The sequence below is a fragment of the Sminthopsis crassicaudata genome, chromosome 2 (assembly GCF_048593235.1).
Source record: "Sminthopsis crassicaudata isolate SCR6 chromosome 2, ASM4859323v1, whole genome shotgun sequence".
Classification (NCBI taxonomy): Eukaryota; Metazoa; Chordata; class Mammalia; order Dasyuromorphia; family Dasyuridae; genus Sminthopsis; species Sminthopsis crassicaudata.
In genome coordinates, this window is record NC_133618.1 from 565,178,888 (window position 1) to 565,198,798 (window position 19,911).

Genomic DNA, 19,911 nt, shown 5'->3' on the forward strand with positions numbered 1-19,911 from the left:
TGCTTTACCTTTGTAAATATAGTATTTTGTATACCTAGTGCTTATCACACTGCCTAGCACATAATGTTCTCAACCGTCTGTTGATTGACTGACTGATCTTGTCTGTCTTTGGCAAATTCCCTGTCACCTATAAGAATGTCATAAAATAAATGTTTGATGGAAAAAGAAGACAGGCTCATTATGCAGTGAGTACAAGGGATACCTATAGAGCAACCATCTCACTCCAATGGGATGTTTTCAGTTTCCAGAGAACGTGGGGAAGACCCTCAGTGCATTGGAGCCCCTTGTGGTGAACTCATGGAAGGACATGAACAAGAGACTCACAGATGGTCAGGCACAGATAATTTGTGATCCCCATCAATGGAGGAAATACACACATTTGATGAGATCGCACCTCCATTAGAGTGTTGGACCATTAAACATAAAAGCAGAGTTCACAGGATCAAAGATCAGAAGCCATCTGGTCAATACCCCCCCCCCCCACCTTATACAATTAAATCAAGGGACTGAAATGAGGTTTTATTTTTGTTCTTTTTTTTTTTTTTTTTTTTTTTTTTTTTTTTTTTTAATGAACTTTGAGATCAGTCGTCATCTGATTTTGAGGATGACCTGCAGTTGCAAAAAATGCATACCTAGACCTGCAAAGGCTGAATTAGCACTAGTACTGATGTCACAAACATATATGGAAACTTTCATTTTCCTAGCTTCTCACTTTTTGAGATCCAAAACTATCTAATCTATCTTATATTCAAAGGTATCAAAGTGAATTGTTTTCATCTGGGCTAAAACTGGCCGACAGACAGATAAACAACTAAGCTCCAGCAAAAGTGATGATAAGGACTGTTCCATTGGAATTGGCCGCAGGGGGTAGTTGGGAGTAGGGGCTGGTCTTCACTCCATCAGGGTGGGGGAGAGGTTTTTTTTTTTGTTTGTTTGTTTGTTTGTTTTGTTTTTTAATAGCTTTTTATTTACAGATATATGCTTGGGTAATTTCTCAGCATTGACAATTGCAAAATCTTTTGTTCCAATTTTCCCCTCCTTCCCCCCACACCCTCCCCCAGATGGCAGGTAGACCAATACATTTTAAATATGTTAAAATATATATTAAATACAATATACATATACATGTCCAAACAGTTGAAATAATTTGAAATACTGTACAATTAACCTGTGAAGGAAATCAAAAATGCAGGCGGACAAAAAAGAGGGATTGGGAATTCTATGTAGTGGTTCACACTCATTGGGGAGAGGTTTTTTAAAGAAACATGGAGGCATCTAAGTAATGAGTTCATGAGGGTGGCAACTTGAGATACTGAAGAACCATGGAGTGATAGGCTCAGGAATAGAAATGATCACAGGACAGAAGTGTGATGTTCCCATGATAGTGCTCTGATGCAAAGAACTTCTCTCTTTTACCCTATGCTAGTTACGTTTGGCTTATACCTAAAGCACTATACACCTATCATCAAGTGGTTGGACATATCTACAGAAAATAATATGGTTATAGAATAATGCAGTTTTGAGAACTTTGTATTTCAGTCAGGAGAAAAATCACACAAAATCTACCCACCCATAAGCAGCATGTTAATGGCCTTGCTACTGACAGGGTATGAATTGTAATTTACTTAATGTATGCAGGGAGCCTGGTGCCTGGACAAAATTCATACATGCATACACACACCATGCCCAGGAAACACTAATCCCGTAAGGGAAACTGAACTAAGAAGAAGCATCTCTTCCCTGGCTTTTGAGGGGTCAGTTTGCAAAACCCCTCCAGGCCACCTGCCACCTAAAGTTGAAGACCGCCTCAGGGTGGCTTAAGAATCTCAGCACTGAAGCTGCCAGCTCTTGTCTTTCACTTGGGACCAATAAAAATTGTGTTGAAGAGAAAATGCAGTGGTAAATGGGGCATAAATTATGCTTTCTTGCTCCCCTCCAAGCCTATAAGGGCCAGGCCACTAGAGGCAACTCACACTGAGTTTCAATAAACTCAGCCTGGCCCTATTTTATTTTTTTTTCAGATGGTACAGTCAATTAGAACTTCATCAGGAATCAATTTGCAAGGCCCAGCTGAGATGTAACTATAGATCAGGACTGTGGCAACTGATTATACCGCTAATGGAATATTTCATTGATTAATTGAGTATTTAAATCTTTAAAAGTGTGACGATATTACCTAGCTGCCTTTGTCACTGGCTGAGAGAAAGTAAGGATGCAGTCTGAGGATTCAGTTAAACAGTAGCTCTCAAAGTTCTCTTAGCAAAATGTCAATTCTAGTTTTTTTCTGTTTGAGGAGAATTGCATTTTTGTAGTATGATACAGAAAACTCAGGCTCTCTGCTTATGCCTGAATAATAAAATGATCTTGATACTGCATCCTCAATACACCTTATCCTGACAAACCCTCAGAGTATTGCCACAGCAAGTCTTCTTACAATTCTTCCCTTTCATTAGTATTATTAAATTGCAAATGAACCATGGATGCAAATGTAAAACAAAGTAAAAACAATTGCAGCAAGGAAAACTTTTGCTTCTTGCAATCTTCTTCCACTCAGTGTTCCATGACTTTGTAGGATACTAGAAAAAGTTTTAATCCCAGATCCAGGTTACCTGGTTTCTGCTAACTAGCTTTGCATTCACTGGATCAAGTCAGCTTCCTTATGTAAAAGTAAAGGAGCTTCACTGGATCATTTCCAAGATCTAAAGTCTACATCTAAAGTCCTCTAAATATATTATCAATAATAATTTATTGAAAGGTTTATTAAGATATTATAAAGATTTATTAAATATCAACTATGTGCAAGGCACTTGCCAGCCTCTAGGGGCTATAATGAAAAAAAGCAAAATACTCTCTGTCAAAAAGCTTACATTTTACAAGGAGATACAATATATTACTGGAAGCTGTCACCATGGCAAGTTTTCCTACTAAGTATTAACAGATAAATAAAAACAATGTATATGTAAAGGGATTTTCAAGAGAGATGGTCTTTTAACAACTGGCATGAATAGCAAGAGTCTCAGGTAAGGGATAATACCTGAACTGTTTCTTGAAGGAAGGTAGGGATTCAAAGCTCAAGTGAAGAGGGAGGGCAATCTCTAGGGAATCACCCTATGGTGCATTCTATGCAAAGACATGGACGTAAGAAATGGGAGGCTAGATTAAGGGAAACAGAGAGTAGACCAATCTATTATGTAGGTTCAATCCAAGCTCCCCCCCCCCCAAGACAATGGATCAACATCATGAAGGTTTTATTTCCCTAGGAAATGTAGTCTGTATCATTAGGTGAATCATTTCCCATTCATTTGTTTATGCAATGGAAACATACTTAGTGTCTATACACAAAGCACTCTGGAAGCTAAAGGATACAGTAGCTAGAAGGTTGGACTTGGAATAGAGAGATCTGAGTTCAAACCCTGTCTCATACTAAATTGCCTATAATAATAGTAAAATTTTACAATGTTCTTTAAGGTGTTTATGTATTTAATATGTGTGTTTATATATGCATACAGAGATACACATACATATATACATATCTATATTACACACATACATGTATACTCATTTTATACCTGCATATATACATTTTTGTAGATGTAATATATATATATATATATTCATTTGATCATTCCAAAAAATTTTTCAAAAAAGAATAACCCTAATGAATTATATCTTCCCTTAGAGATATAATAGGTAGCATTATTATTCCCATTATATAGGTGAAGAAAATAAAGCTGAAAGGGGTTAAGTGACTTATTAGTCGTGGGTTCTTTGTCAATTCCCCCGCATCTGTAAAATGTGGATAATAATAGTACCTACTGTATCTTCAAGGGCTTGGAGGTGGAACAAAGGAGATGATATATGTAAAATACTTTGAAAACCTTAAAGTATTGTATAAATATTCACTATTATTATAAGCACTCAGAAATATAAAGAAAAAGACAACTCCTGAATGCAAGAAGTTTATAATCTAGAAGGGAGATTTAGCATGGAAAATATTTCCCACAGTACTATTCATGCCTCAATATTAAGAGTCAGTGGTGATGGTAATGGTGGTGATGGTTTACTTTTTTTTAAGTACATGAACTAATTGTGCCTCAGCCAAAGGCACTCCCAACCCAAAAATATTAAATTAAATTTAAAAGATTGCCTAGTCCTTTCACCCTTTCACCAGCAGCAACAACAAAAAAAGTAGTACTGCTTTCGATGAGATGTCAATGAGATAATCTATAAAATTCTATAAGCAAATGATTAATTCAGGGAATTTAAATGCAAAAAAATATAAATGCTATCATTTGATATTGAAACAATATCAAAATACTTTAAAGAAGATTAGAACAGTGGTCCTAAAGTCAGAAGGAAGCTATACCCCAAGCATAGCTAATGCCTCCCTCAAATCCCTCCTTAGATACTTGACCCTTACTAGCTATGTGACCTTGGGCAATTCATTTAACCCTGATTACTTAGAAGGGAAAAGATTAAATAGAAATTTTTTTAGAGTTAAGAACATTAGAAAAGTCCATTTTGATGTAGTAGAAAGAATCCCTGCATTTGGAGTCAGAAAACCTGGATTAGTTTTGGGGTAATCCCTGGTCTATGATATCCTATTTCACCTGTGTTTGAGTTTAAGTCTTAACTTCCAACCTAACAAATGAAGAAATTTAATTGCTTTATCTTTTTCCTTTCACCAAAGAATTGGAGAACTAGTAAATTAGTGGAAAAAATAGAACTTTAGCTCTTAATACAGTGCCTGGCATGTAGTAGGCATTTAATTAATGTTTGTTACTTGGTTGACTGACTCAGGAATCTGATAATCTTGATTTTAGTCTCACGTCTTCCATTAACTGGGTTGTGGTTGGGGAAAATCCCTTCTTCCTGAAGTTCATCTTCTTCATCTGTAGAAGGAGAGGTTTAAACTAGAGGATTGATAAACTTCAGTTCAAAAAACAATTCCAGCCCACTGGATCTTTAAGGACCCAACTTCCTCCCTAATTACGAACTCTAGGGGGAATGGGGAGGGGGTAGACCTTAATGAATTAACATTTAGGTAATTTTTTATTGTTTTATTTTTATTTATTTAATATTTTCATCAGTTATATCCAGAACAAAAAAAAAATACATTTGTTTTTTTAAATTTTTGAGCTCAGATTCTATCTCTTATCTTCACCCACAATTAAGAACCTACTTGTAAAGTTATGTAAAACATTTCCATAAAAGCCAAATTGTGGAGGGGAAAAACATGGATCTCCTACCCTAATAAAAATAAAAACTTTCAAGAAAAATTAAGTTATAAAAGAAAGATAAAATGCTTCAATCTATATTCAGGCACAATCAGTTTCTTCTCTAGATATGGATAAGATTTTTTTATCATAAGTCCTTTAGAGTAGTTGTGGGTAATTGAACTACTGAGAATAGCAAAATCATTCATATCTAGTCATCCCAGAACATTACTATTACTTTGTATACAGTACATTTCACTTTGCTTGGGTTCATGGAGGACTTTGTTTTTTTTTCATCCTAAGAGCATCCAACTTATCATTTCCCATAGAATGATAATATTCCCTCATAAACAAACCCTACAGTTTATTGAGCTTTTCCTCAATTGATGGGCAACCCCTCAATTTCCTTTTTTTTTTTTTTTTGTCCTGAGAAAAGAGTTGTTATGAATATTTTTGTACACATAGATAATTTTCCTTATTTTTCTAATTATTTTTTGTATTCATGCCAAGTAGTGGTATTGTTAAGTCAAAGTATATGCATAAATTTATAACCCTTTGGGCACAGATCATATCTTTTGATCATTTATCAATTGGGGCATGGCTCTTATTTTTTATAAATTTTTATAAATTCATTTATAAACTCAATTCCGTCTATGTTTGAGAAATCTGGCCTTATCAGACAAACTTGCTTCAAAATTCTTTTTCCAATTACTATTGCTATTTCCCCCCACTCATTCTCTCTCTCCTTTCACCCTGTCCCTACTCAAAAGTGTTTTGGTACTGACCACTCCCTCTCCCTCTTTTATCCCCATCATTTAGGCATTTCTTTTTATTTATTTATTTTTGCTGAGGCAATTGGGGTTAAGTGACTTGCCCAGGGTCACATAGCACATTTAGTCATTTCTTAAAAATGCCTAGCTTAGTACCTAGTACAAGGTCCTTTATATTTCCTTTTTACTTCTCCTTTGAATTCCACTCTTCTTTTGCCCACTTCTATGTCCTCACAGGACAGAGGATAAATCCCATTCACTCCAAGCATACCTAATGCCTTCCACAACTCTTCTAAAAAAGATTTTGTCTAATATTTTGTAGTTTCTGTGTATGTTTTCCCCAAAAGAATGTAAGCTTCTTGACTGAATCTTACACAGTAAAATGCTTAATAATTGCTGATTGAAGGAATGAATAATAGGCATTTCAAGGTCTATCTAGTTGACCTGAATTGCTAAAACATCAATTCATTTACAAAGTTATTAATCATTACTATCCTTGAAAACCTTAAAGGCTTAAGATGGAAAATGCAATTTTATATTCTTAAGAAGATTAAATAGAAGTGTTTTGAAGAGTTAAAAGCATTTAAAAAATTAACTGTAATACACTGAAAAAGACCTCAATATTTGGAATCAGAAGATGAAGATGCACATGCTATTTCAGACACTTATTAGTCACGTGACTATTAACAAGCCTCTTAAACCTTCTAATACTTTGTTTTGTCATATGTAAAATGGAAATATACGTTATTGCATTAGATATCTCACAGACTTGTAAGTAAACAGATTTGTATTTTGTAAGGACTTGACAAATGTGAATTGTTATTATGCAAGTATGTGTTAGGAAGAGTGGTATTGATGGCAGGAATAATTGAAGGGTTATAGTAATAGCAGCTATAGTAATAATAATAATAATAAAACAATATATAATTGGATAATGAATTACTATCATTTAAACACTAAAGATAAGTGTAATATGAAGTTCAAGGTAAAGATGACAGCAGATGTCAGAGATCCAGTAAGAAAGTATTAATTTAGGGCAAGGTAGGATCAAAGGAATCATATTCAATCAACTTAATGCTTCCTAGAACATGTGGAGTTTCAAGAGCAGTTTGAATGATTTTATGTCATCTGGACAAGAGGAATATGCAAAAAAAGAGACATTCCAGCTTGTGATACAGATTGGAGGGAAGGCTCAAGGAAAGAGTCAAGACCAAAGAGGTTTTGAGCCCTAACAAAAACAGAGGAGACAGTCTCAGGATTTAGAGGTAACAAAGTACTTGGGTGATTAGGGTTTTGAAGTGAAAGAGGCTGAGTTGTTACTCAGTGGAAAATCACTATGGAATTTATCATAAATTGCCCTGGGAATACTGTAATGTTGCTGACACTCATCCTTGGGGGCCTAATTCTCCCATCCTTGTGTTTCCTTCAAAACTCTTTCATATCTTATGTAAAAGAAACTTTGATGATGAAAGATTCTTTTGTGTCTAATAGGCATCATACTTGTGAATAATTCTCTTTTCTAGCCCCAAAAGGGAAAGGTTATATTTCCTACCAACATTTTCTCTTCATCTGATTCTCTCCATCCCTATTTGTCTACTACCACTACCATCATCCCACCTCCCTGACTCATTTCTCATCAGATTAAATAGGAAACAGGCATTGGTATCCAGCATAGAAGACAAACAAATATTTACTATCTTTTGTAAAAGTGAAAAAATTCATAGTTTATTGCCCTAGATAGTGATCTATGAGCTCTACATAACCCTGGACTCCTTAATGGCCCAAGTTAAATATGATGAGTAATCATAATTATATAAATTCTCCTCAAAATGCATTCCCTACCCAAAAGATCAAGTAAAAAAACTATAAAATTTGTAGCAAAGCTCTTAATTATGATAGAATATTAAGGCAATAATGGAAAAATCAAATAATGTAATTTTTATCAGTCCTCCTTATCAAAAAAGGATATAATCTCCCATAGAATTCCAAGCTGGTGGAGAAGGTAACACTACGGAGACAAGTAACACTCTATATTTTGGAAAGGTTGTGTTATAGCTGGAACATGTATCACATGGTCAAGACTTCCAACAATTTTACTGCTTCTTAATTCCTCATCTTCTCTGCATGGTCCCAGAGTTATCTTCTGCTATTATATCTTCTTCATGGGTAAGACTATATTCTTGTGGGATTTTCTTGGCCAACATGCCTGGGATCTAATCAATAACTTTTTAGCTCTTTTGTTTGAAAGTTCTTAGTGTACTCTGTGGAGAGACAAATAATCATTTAGGGAACTGTCAGGACCTTGTATTTTTTTTTTTTTTTTTTTTTTTAGATATTCAGCAGCAGCAGCACTCACCAAATGGCAAAATAAAGTTCTCTAGACGCTATTTATACTTTGATTATGCCAAATAAATTAATTTCAACTTCTTTTATCCCCTAGCAATTAGTATCTGGCTGTTTTAGTTACCTTGAAGCTTCAATAAGCTTCAAGTATACACTGGACAAGAAGAGAAAGAGCTAGTGGTCTTTATTCTGCTTAAAAAAAAACTTAAACCTTTTGCAAAACCCCTTATATTGAGAGTGTATATTTATATATTTATTTATGGTTCAAAAGCTAGTTATATATCTCATATCAAAGCTGGTATGTAAGTGTGGAATTAAAATATGTTACATTAAGAAACAACCAGCAGGATGATTTCAGAGAGGCTTGGAAAGACCTGCATGAACTGATGCAAAGTGAAATAAGCAGAACAAGGAGATCATTATACACAGAACAACAAGACTATATGATGATCAATTCTGACAGATGTGGCCTTCTTCAACAATGAGATGATTCAGACAAGTTCCACTTATGCAGTGATGAAGAGAACTATCTATACCCAGAAAAAGAACCATGAGAATAGAGTGTGGAACACAACATAGCATTCTCACTCTCTCTGTTATTTGCTTGCATTTTGTTGTTTTTTTCCTCAGTTTTATTTTTTCTTCCTTCTTGAACTGATTTTCTTTATGTAACCAGATGACTGTATACACACACATATTGGATGTAACATGTATTTTCAACATATTTAACATGTATTGGACTACCTGCCAGATAGGGAAGAGGGTGGAGGGAAGAAAAGGAAAACTTGCAACAAAAGGTTATGCAAGGGTCAAATTTGGAAAAATTACCCATGAATATTCTCTGTAAATAAAAAGCTTTAATTAAAAAATATATATTACATTGAAGTGAAATATATTACATAGGTATAGATGTAAATAGATATAAGTGTGAAGAAAGAGACAAAAGCAGAAACAAAGACTTTTGATTTATTGGTATAGGGAAGTTCTTAGTGAGGAAGTATCTTCTAAGAATGTAGGTCAGTACCTTCTCTAAATTTTCTCATCTTAAAGAGCAGGCAAGAGTATTTTGAAACCAATGAACTTCCTCAGGCTCACAGTAAATATACATCAAAGATGGGACTAGAATTCAAATCTTTTTGGACCTATGATTTCATTGATAGAGGCAATTCACAGTGAGGAATACTCTAACAAAGCAGATTATGACCTATTCTCCAATTTATAGACTAAGGGAATTGTCTAAAACTCTGAGAGGGTTCAATGACTTTATTAGGTCACATAGCCATCATGTGTGGAACAAGAACTCAGATCATTATAACTTCTAAGCCACCCCTCTAAGCACCAAATTGCCTCACACATATTTGTTTGTGCACATATGATGTACATAAACATCTCTAGATATATACTTACATATATGTGTATACAATCATATATCTGACCAGTAGAATGAGTGTAGTACAAAGTACACTGAGCTTGAAGTCAAAAATCTTGCAACTGAGTCCTGTTTTGAACAAATTAACTTCCTTGAATTTTAGAGTGCTCATCAGGAAAATGGGGTTATTAATACTTATACTACTTATCTCACAGTCTTGTTGTGAAGAATGAGTAAGAAAATGCATAATAACAAATGCTTATTGAATTGCAAAAAGCTTGGTGAACTAAATTGAACATATGCAAAGGGCTACATGAATGTGAGTCAAGATTATTATTATTTTATTGCTAGAATTTTTCACACAGGATTTGCCTTCCATATGGACACTCAAACCTCTTGTAGCTCAAAAAAGAAAAGAGAGAAAGGAAGGCACTGAGGTTGGAGCACAGGCTTCCATAGAATGGAACCTTGCCTCTATGCCCACTTAATAGAAGGCAGCTGCTTTACCCACATATAGTTGGTACATTTTTGTAGCATGAGATGTTCTGGTCTATCATAGCAACCATTTGGGGGTTTCTGTGGCTAACCAATCCACTAGGACAATAGCCTAGACAGAGTGGGGCTGTCTTTCTACACTCCATCTAACCTCTAAGTGCTAATGAACCTCAGATTCCCCTCCTTCTCCCAGCCCTGTCTCTATTTTATTTTCCATGGGACACAAATACAATTGATTTGAAAATAAAAATCTCTAACTTATCCAAAAAGACATTTTTCAGAAAGATTAAATTTCACGAGGTACCATTATTTTCCCAAGATCTTTATTTTATAACTTTGTCAAAGAAATACAAGGCCCAAGTCTCTTTCTTTTGTACACATGGATGTAGATCAGAATAGGGAGTAAACAACATATACATGTAGTGATATATGTGTGCTTTGGGGCATGTCTCTACCACAGGTAGTAGAAGATAAAGCTTTTAAAAGGACCTTGGAGATTCTTTAGCCACAAGAAACTGTTGGAATCTCCTTACACCTACACTTAACTAGAGGAGGGGAAGAAGGTAACAATAGAAAATTTCTACATATGAGGCAAAAAAGTTGAAAACAAGACCTACTATAATTAAGAAGTTAGAATATCTCCCCTCCACATATACCCCATTCAGAATATAAACTACTTGAGGTCAAGAACTCTTTCACTTTTGTTTTGTTTTCCTAGAACCTACACAATGTTTGACATATAGTAAAAACTCAAAAAATACTAGTTGAATGAATGTTCTTAAGAGATATTTCTATCAAGCTAGGTTAACACAATGATGAATTGTCTTCTACTCTAAGATTATTTTGATCTAAATAACTAACGCTGATAGACAGACAGATGATAAATAGATTGATCATTTATTAAGTGCTTCCTATGTGTCAAGTATAGATATTAGATTAAACTTTGAGAATACAAATACAAGCAAGCATGACAGTCTCTACCCTCAAGGAGCTTATTCTAAAGGGAAAGACAAAACAAAGGAAAACTGGGAGGGAAATCACCCTCTGCTCCAGACAATGCACAGGACATCGTGCCAGTTTGGGATCCCTAGCACAATAAAAAAAGTAAGTCTCTGACCTCAGAGCTTTTACAGGCTTGGGGAGAGGGGAGGTGTGGTGATAAGACATACACAGAGATGTGCATAATATAATGAAGAGGATGCTCAAGGCAAAAGAGAGATTCCAAGTGCTCCAAAAATTGGAGAAAGTTTGGGCTGGAGAGCCCTTCCCACACTGAAATCCTATTCATCTGGGACTCAACAGCTGAGAAGATCAGAGAAGGTGACACCTTCCACTTGGGCTCTCTTTTTCCTATACTCCAAGAAGGCCACTAGCTTTCTGCTCTGGCAACAATGTCTTAGATATGTTAAAGTTAATTAGGGCACATCTTATCTTCCATTAGTTGTATTTTAGGCTTCTTGATCAGATTTTGGAGATACCCTAAGTCTCATTAGCAATGCATTTGCACAGTGACTCTGGGTAAATTACTCCTCCAGATGGCTAATCTCATCCATTTTGTGCTGATTCTTATCCACTTCAATTGCAGATAATGACGTTTTCTGAACTTGTCCCCAAATTCGGGGAGTACACACTAATCGGAGTCTGCATTCCCCAGTGCACTATCTTAAAAAACTCAGACGGTCATGATTTGTCCAGGATCCTGATTTGCCCAAGGTCATACAGATAAGACAGGGCTGGAAAGGATGGGAACAAGCATTTATTTACCACCTGTTGTTTACCAAGCCACTATACTAAGCACTTTACAAATATTATTTCATTTATTACATTTACAAATATACAAATATTCACACAACTCTGGAAGGCAGATGCTATGATTGTCCCCTTTCAGAAAACTGAAGTAAATAAAGATTAAATGACTTGTTCAGGGTCATACAGTTAGTGTCTGAGGCTAGTTTTAAACTAAAGTCTTCTTGACTCTGGAACCAGCATTCCATGCACTATGGTACCTGTCCTGGAATCCAACTATTTAGATCTCAAATCCAATATATTTTTTTTTCCACTCTAGCATATTATCCCTGCTTAGAGCTTACTAAATCATGTTAAAGTTTTATATTTGGAGTGTGTTCATATGAATTAATGATGGTTTTTCAGTTCAGTCTTTGAAAAGGAAAAAATACAAACATATGAATATTATTCAAGGCATATGCGTTTGGGTCTCCTTCCAAGGGAGGTCAATGAGCTTCAGGCTACATGCTGAGGAGTCTACCCTCTCCCTTTCCTTCCCATTGGATTATGGGTACAAAAGCTCAAGTTTACAGGAAATTAGGGAAGGAATATGGCTCAAGACTGTTTAAGCTGCCCATAAATTTTTTGTACTGGAATTTCACTGAATTTTTTTTTTTGTTTCACTGGAATTTTAAATCATTGTCCCCCAAAATTGTCTTAACTCCTAAAGACGCTAGGCTTCCAAAATAATGCTTAAACAAGCGGCTCTATCTTTCTAGGTCTATTTCTTCATCTATAAAATGGGAAGATAGAGGATTCTGAACTAGATCTGTAAAGTAAAGCATTCTCTTTTTAATTTTTTTTAAATTAATTTTATAATTATAACATTTTCTTTGACAGTACATATTCATAGGTAATTTTTTTTTTTTTTTTACATTATCCGTTGTACTCCCTTCTGTTCCAAATTTTTCTTCTCCTTCCCGGCACCCCCTCCCCTAGATGGCAGGCATTCCCATACATATTAAATATCTTATAGTATATCCTAGGTACAATATATATGTGCAGAATCGAATTTTGTTGTTGTTGTTATTGCAAAGGAAGAATTGTATTCAGAAGGTAAAAATAATCTGGGAAGAAAAACAAAACAAAACAAAACAAAACAATGCTCACAGTTTACACTCATTTTCCAGTGTTCCTTCTCTGGGTGTAGCTGATCCTGTCCATCATTGATCAATTGGAATTGGATTATCTCTTCTCTATGTTGAAGATATCCACTTCCATCAGAATACATCCTCATACAGTATCATTGTTGAAGTGTATAATGATCTTCTGGTTCTGCTCGTTTCACTCAGCATCAGTTGATGTCTCTCCAGGCCTCTCTGTATTCCTCCTGTTGGTCATTTCTTACAGAACAATAATATTCCATAACATTCATATACCATAATTTACCCAACCAATCTCCAATTGATGGGCATCAATTCATTTTCCAGTTTCTGGCCACTACAAAAAGGGCTGCCACAAACATTTTGGCACACACAGGTCCCTTTCCCTTCTTTTTCCCTTGGGATATAAGCCCAGTAGTAGCACTGCTGGGTCAAAAGGTATGCACATTTTGATAACTTTTTGGGCATAGTTCCAAATTGCTCTCCAGAATGACTGGATTCTTTCACAACTCCACCAACAATGTATTGGTGTCCCAGTTTTCCCACAGCCCCTCCAACATTCATCATTATTTGTTTCTGTCATCTTAGCCAATCTGGCAGGTGTGTAATGATATCTCAGAGTTGTCTTAATTTGCATTTCTCTGATCAATAGTGATTTGTAACTCTTTCATATGAGTGGAAATAGTTTCAATTTCATCATCTGAAAATTGTCTGTTCATATCCTTTGATCATTTATCGGTTGGAGAATGGCTTGATTTCTTATAAATTAAAGTCAATTCTCTGTATATTTTGGAGATGAGGCCTTTATCAGAACCTTTAACTGTAAAAATGTTTTCCCAATTTGTTACTTCCCTTCTAATCTTGTTTGCATTAGTTTTGTTTGTGCAGAAAAAGCATTCTTTATGGGCCTGTAACTCATAGAGAAAAGGGTTGGCTGAATCAGAAGAGGACAATAGGGATTCACCCAAGGCAGCATCAGTGACAACTAGAGCAGGCCATGTATACTCAGAATAAATAGGTTCAAGTTTCCCCAATATCATTCCCTGACATCCCCTAGTCTTAGACATATGTCTATGGTTTTGACTTCTACCAACAGTCAACTTAATCCACTTTTATCAACCCCTTGGAAATCAGTATTTCAAAATTGCCCTAGTAATAAAACATCACCTAGTAGAGACTGCCTATTTCCTGTCTTGAGAGTAACCAACTGTCCTTGCTCCTCTCTCACAGCAGAGAAGCTAGCGATTACTAGGACAGAGTACAATGAAAATTATTAGATAAGGTTTCTGCATTGGATGTTTTTGCTTCATTATTTGTCACAAAGGAAGGTTTAATTAGAGGGATGTAGCATAAAAACAAAAAGTATTAACAAAACATATGTACTTTAAAAATAAACCTTAGAATAAGAAACAAAAAATTTCTTTTTGCCCAAATCTAAGGGAATAAGCCAAAAATTTGTTATTTCAAGAATCTAAAGCCTAGGTCCTTCTAGCCCAGAATCTCTAATGTTATCACACTATTACTAAGACTGCATCCCTCTAGAAAAGGCTATACTGCTGGGATAAGTGAAAAAAATAGGAAAGGAATTAAAGAGGCTATAATTGAGTGGGGGTGTGAGTGGGTGGCAAGTGGGAGACTCCTTTTTTTACTCCATCTGTTTTAGAAGTTCACATTCTTAACTGTTCTGCTGGGTACTCTAATCTGAATCATTTAAAAAGCAGGTCATAAAGTTGCAAAGGTTCTTATCAGGGGCCTTCCATTTTACTGTTCCATGGTCAGCTTCCCAGATTATGAGTCTTTTACTTAAAAATTAAAAAATAAAAAATGTTGACATTGAACACCAATTTAAGGTACTGAATTGTTTGAACCTTTGTAAATCCTGCTTGGTTTCTTAAATTCAGATCATCACCATACTTTAATTCTAATGACTTATATTTACCCCCTTCCCTTGTTGCTACCATGTTGTTTCAATGATTGGTTTCTGCCCTCCATTTTCTTTACTTCTTACCTCTTGTGTCTATAAAACTTACAATATGGGGGAATGGGGATATTTTTGACTAGATATGTAAAGCAAAACATTATTATGGGCCTACAATGCATGTCAAATTGTCCAAAAGAGTGAGTTTTCTAGTTTATTTGTGAGGGAAAAGAAAATATACAAATTCCAGCCCTGAAGTCAGGAGGACCTAAGTTCAAATCTGACCTCAGACATTTAACACTTCCTAGCTGTGTGACCTTGGGCAAGTCATTTAACCCAAATTCCCTCAGATAATAATAATAATAATAATTCAAAAAGAAATTTACCATGGCAAGATAATTAGGAGTATAAACAAAGGAAATCAGTCTGATTTCCAAGTGATGCCCAAGCTTTTTCACCTGATTCTAAGCTAACTTCACCAAGCCAAGATCTTCTCTAGCCCTAAAATTCCCCTCACCAGAATATCTGATTCTTCCTCTTGGTTACAGGTGAGAAAAACTAGCTTCTTTACACCCTGGAACACCCAGAAAGTTCAACTGAGTTTTCTATTTGGAACTCACTATGTCCATTTTTCCATACCATGATTCATTCATAGTTACCGAGTCAGGAAGCCACCTGATTGAATGGTAGCTTCTTGCTGCTCTACTCATGCTGCTACATAATGATTTAACTGGCTAAATACCTCCCCCTTCTTTCACACAAAATAGGGAAGGGAATGGATCATTTCAAGCTTTTAACATTACATAAAAATCAGAATAATTCAACCCAATCTACAAGTCACCCCAAAAGGTACAATATTATCTCCCCTCTTTTAATAGGTTCTGGAGAAGAAAAGGGGAGGCTCTTTAGGAGATGATAGCAATGGGATAGAAATAGGAGATTGGAGCCATGGAGTCAGACCATTGAGATGTCCACTATCTTCACATGTACTTCTCCCTTGCCCACCATGAGAGTGCTCAGGCTGCTGCTGGCCCTTTAAATGGACTCAGGTCCCACTGGGCACTCTTAAAACTCACTTCATTCATGAATTAAGTCCCTGACATCCCATATCTGTATGATCAATATGTTTGTTTATTAGCAGCAGTTGCTGTGTTTTAGCAAAGCTGGTGGACTCCAGTGAGAGCAATGCTCTAACCACAAACCAGGGCCTGGGACAGAGACAAGAAAGACCTCCTGCTGACAAACAGTAGCTGAAGCTGGATAGGGTTTCATAGTAATGGTCCTTTAATTGAAATCACTGGTCAGGCTGGATTGTTCAACCTGGAGAAAGCCTCGTTGATGGCTCCTGGTTTGGCCCCTCCTTCGAGAAATCCATTAACTCGGTGGATATATATGCTGGGCAAATAAAGACAAGGAATAATAACAGGGAGATGAGGCTGTCTCAGGCAATCAGTCATGGGAATGTCTGAGGAGTGTGTTAAGGGAAGTGAGAGTCAGCAGCCTCTTTGCATACAGGGATGGCTGTATGCTATCCTTCCCTGTCCTCATAGTTTTGTCCCTTTCCAGCCCAGAGCTCATTGCCCTGCCCTTTCCATGAGGTCATTTCACTTCAGTAACTCAGTGACCTCATCTTTGGATTGGGTCATATTCCCCCAGATTCAGGGCAAGGTCAAGTCATCTTCTAAACCTGCTGTCTCTTTCTCTTTGATTCTGATACCTTGACATGTCTCCTTTGCAGCAGCCCCATTCTTGCTCTCCATCATTCATCTTCCTCCCCCATCATTCCTCCACATTTCATCAACCCTCTCCCAAACCACAACTCATATACACAAAGATCTTTGGATCCTTCTATATCCCTAATTCTCCTGTGTTTCCTCCAGGCTCCATCATCTTTCTTCTAGGTCTTGCCTTCCATCATTACCATTTATTCAAGCTGAAATTTTTACCTCCTTTTATTTTTATCATTCCTCTCCCAGGGACTTTTTCCTAGAGTAGTATAGTGAAAAGATATAAAATTGGATTTAGCCCTTAGACTCAGAAGACCTGAGTTTATATTCTGGTTCTGCTCCTTACTATGTGACTTTGGGCAGGTCATTTAACCTGAGCCTCAGTTTCCTCATCTATATAATGTAAACAACAACAGCTTAGAGTTGTTATGGGGAAAGTATTTTTATTTTTATTTTTTTTTATATTTTTTTATTATATATATATATATATATTTTATAATATTATCCCTTGTATTCATTTTTCCAAATTACCCCCCCTCCCTCTATTCCCTCCCCCCGACGACAGGCAATACCATACATTTTACATGTGTTACAATATAGTCTAGGTACAATACATGTGTGCGAATATCATTTTCTTGTTGCACAATAAACATTAGAATCCGAAGGTACATGCAACCTGGGCAGACAGATATTAGTGCTAACAATTTACATTCCCCTCCCAGTGTTTCTTCTCTGGGTGCAGCTACCCCTGTCCATCATTGATCAACTGGAAGTGAGTTGGATCTTCTTTATGTTGAAGATTTCCACTTCCATCAGAATACATCCTCATACAGTATTGTTGTTGAAGTATACAGTGATCTTCTGGTTCTGCTCATTTCACTCAGCATCAGTTGATTTAAGTCTCTCCAGGCCTCTCTGTATTCCTCCTGCTGGTCATTTCTTACAGAGCAATAATATTCCATAACCTTCATATACCATAATTTACCCAACCATTCTCCAACTGATAGACATCCATTCATCTTCCAGTTTCTAGCTACAACAAAAAGAGATGCCACAAACATTTTGGCACATATATGTCTCTTTCCGCTCTTTAGTATTTCTTTGGGATATAATCCCAGTAGTAGCGCTGCTGGGTCAAAGGGTATGCACAGTTTGATAACTTTTTGGGCATAATTCCAGATTGCTCTCCAGAATGGCTGGATTCTTTCGCAACTCCACCAGCAATGTATTAGTGTCCCAGTTTCCCCACATCCCCTCCAACATTTGTCATTATTTGTTCCTGTCATCTTAGCCAATCTGACAGATGTGTAGTGGTATCTCAGAGTTGTCTTAATTTGCATTTCTCTGATCAGTAGTGATTTGGAACACTCATGTGAGTGGATATAGTTTCAATTTCTTCCTCTGAGAATTGTCTGTTCATATCCTTTGACCATTTATCAATTGGAGAATGGTTTGGTTTCTTATAAATTATGGTCAGTTCTCTATATATTTTGGAAATGAGACCTTTGTCAGAACCTTTGTTTTTAAAAATATTTTCCCAATTTGTTACTTCCCTTCTAATCTTGTTTGCATTAGTATTATTTGTACAGAAACTTTTTAGTTTGATGTAATCAAAATCTTCTATTTTGTGATCAATAATGATCTCTAGTTCTCCTCTGGTCATAAATTCCTTCCTCCTCCACAAGTCTGAGAGGTAGATTATCCTCTGTTCCTCTAATCTATTTATTATCTCCCTCTTTATGCCTAAATCATGGACCCATTTTGATCTTATCTTGGTATATGGTGTTGGGGAAAGTATTTTTAAACTGAAAAATACAAATAATGTAATCTATTATTCTTCTAAGCATCCTATAAAGATATACAATCCTCTCCCCCACCACTACCACTCCAAATCACCAGGCTCTCCTTCTTTAAAAGTCCTTCATCATCTAAAAACCTATCTTAATAATGGAGCAAATCTATTTCCCATCAATTGTGGCAATGATAGGTTCAACATAGACTCTGGGTGTCTGCATAATTCCCCAAGAGAAGAAAAAAATTTAAATGGATGGGAGGGCAAACATTAGAAAATATAGTTAACTCCTTGTTGTCTATAATTTTTTCAACTGGGAACTTCTATGATCAGCATTTGTAGCTATTACAGAATAATACATTACAATGAGAAAAGCAACATAGTTATAATAGAAAGCATCCTGGGTTGAATCAGAAGACCTAGGTAGTTCTATCAGTTCCAGTTCTACCAACTTTCTCATTGTGTGCTTTAACCTTTCTTTCCTCATCTGTAAAATTGGAGTTGCAAAGTCACAGAATTTAAGAGTTGGATGGATTTCAAAAGTCATCTGGTCGGATATGTAACAAAGGAAAACGTCATAGTTCAATCTACCTCAGAGAAATCAAATGAAATAATGCACGTGAAAATAATTTGTAACTTAAAATGCACCATACAAATGTAAAACCAGATATAGTATAATGATAATTAATACTCACTATCACTGTCCTGAGGAACTACAATGCTTAAAGCTGACTTTCAGTGCCCCACGGACTAATCACCCCTGCTTCATACCTCTCCCCATCATTGAGTAGCTGACAGTCACCCTAGCACTCACAACAATGGAGACAACATGCAATCACAGAATGATAAGACTCAGAACTCTAGAGCTGAAAGCAACTTTACTCATCACAGAATCAGAGGATGTTTTAATTGGGAAGGACCTTAGAGATCATCTAGTCCAATCCCCTCATTTTCCTGTGATAGAAACTGAGCCCTAGAGAAATCGACTTGACTAAGATCAAAGAATAACCAAGGTAAAGTTCAAACCCAAATCTCCTGATCCTGTGAACAATGCCCTTTCAACTTCAGCTCGATGCCTCTTCTGCATGTGCTGGTTGGGCTGACCTAGTTAAATCTACGGGTATTTGTAGCAGCATTTTCTCCACTTTAAATCTAGCTAAAGCTTTTATAGGCTCCTATAACAGTAATAACCCAGCTTCTGGCCACAGGAGTTGCTATCCCTAGCCAAGGTGCTGACTTCTTCTATGACAACCTTACTAAGAGCTTATGAGAGCTGACACAAGCACTCTTTGCTCCCCACTCAAGGGAACCAGAGCAGTCACACCCTCTTTACAAGGCAGAAGAACAGAGATCACTAATTTGGCATCCTACTTTGAAAAAAAACAAAACAAAA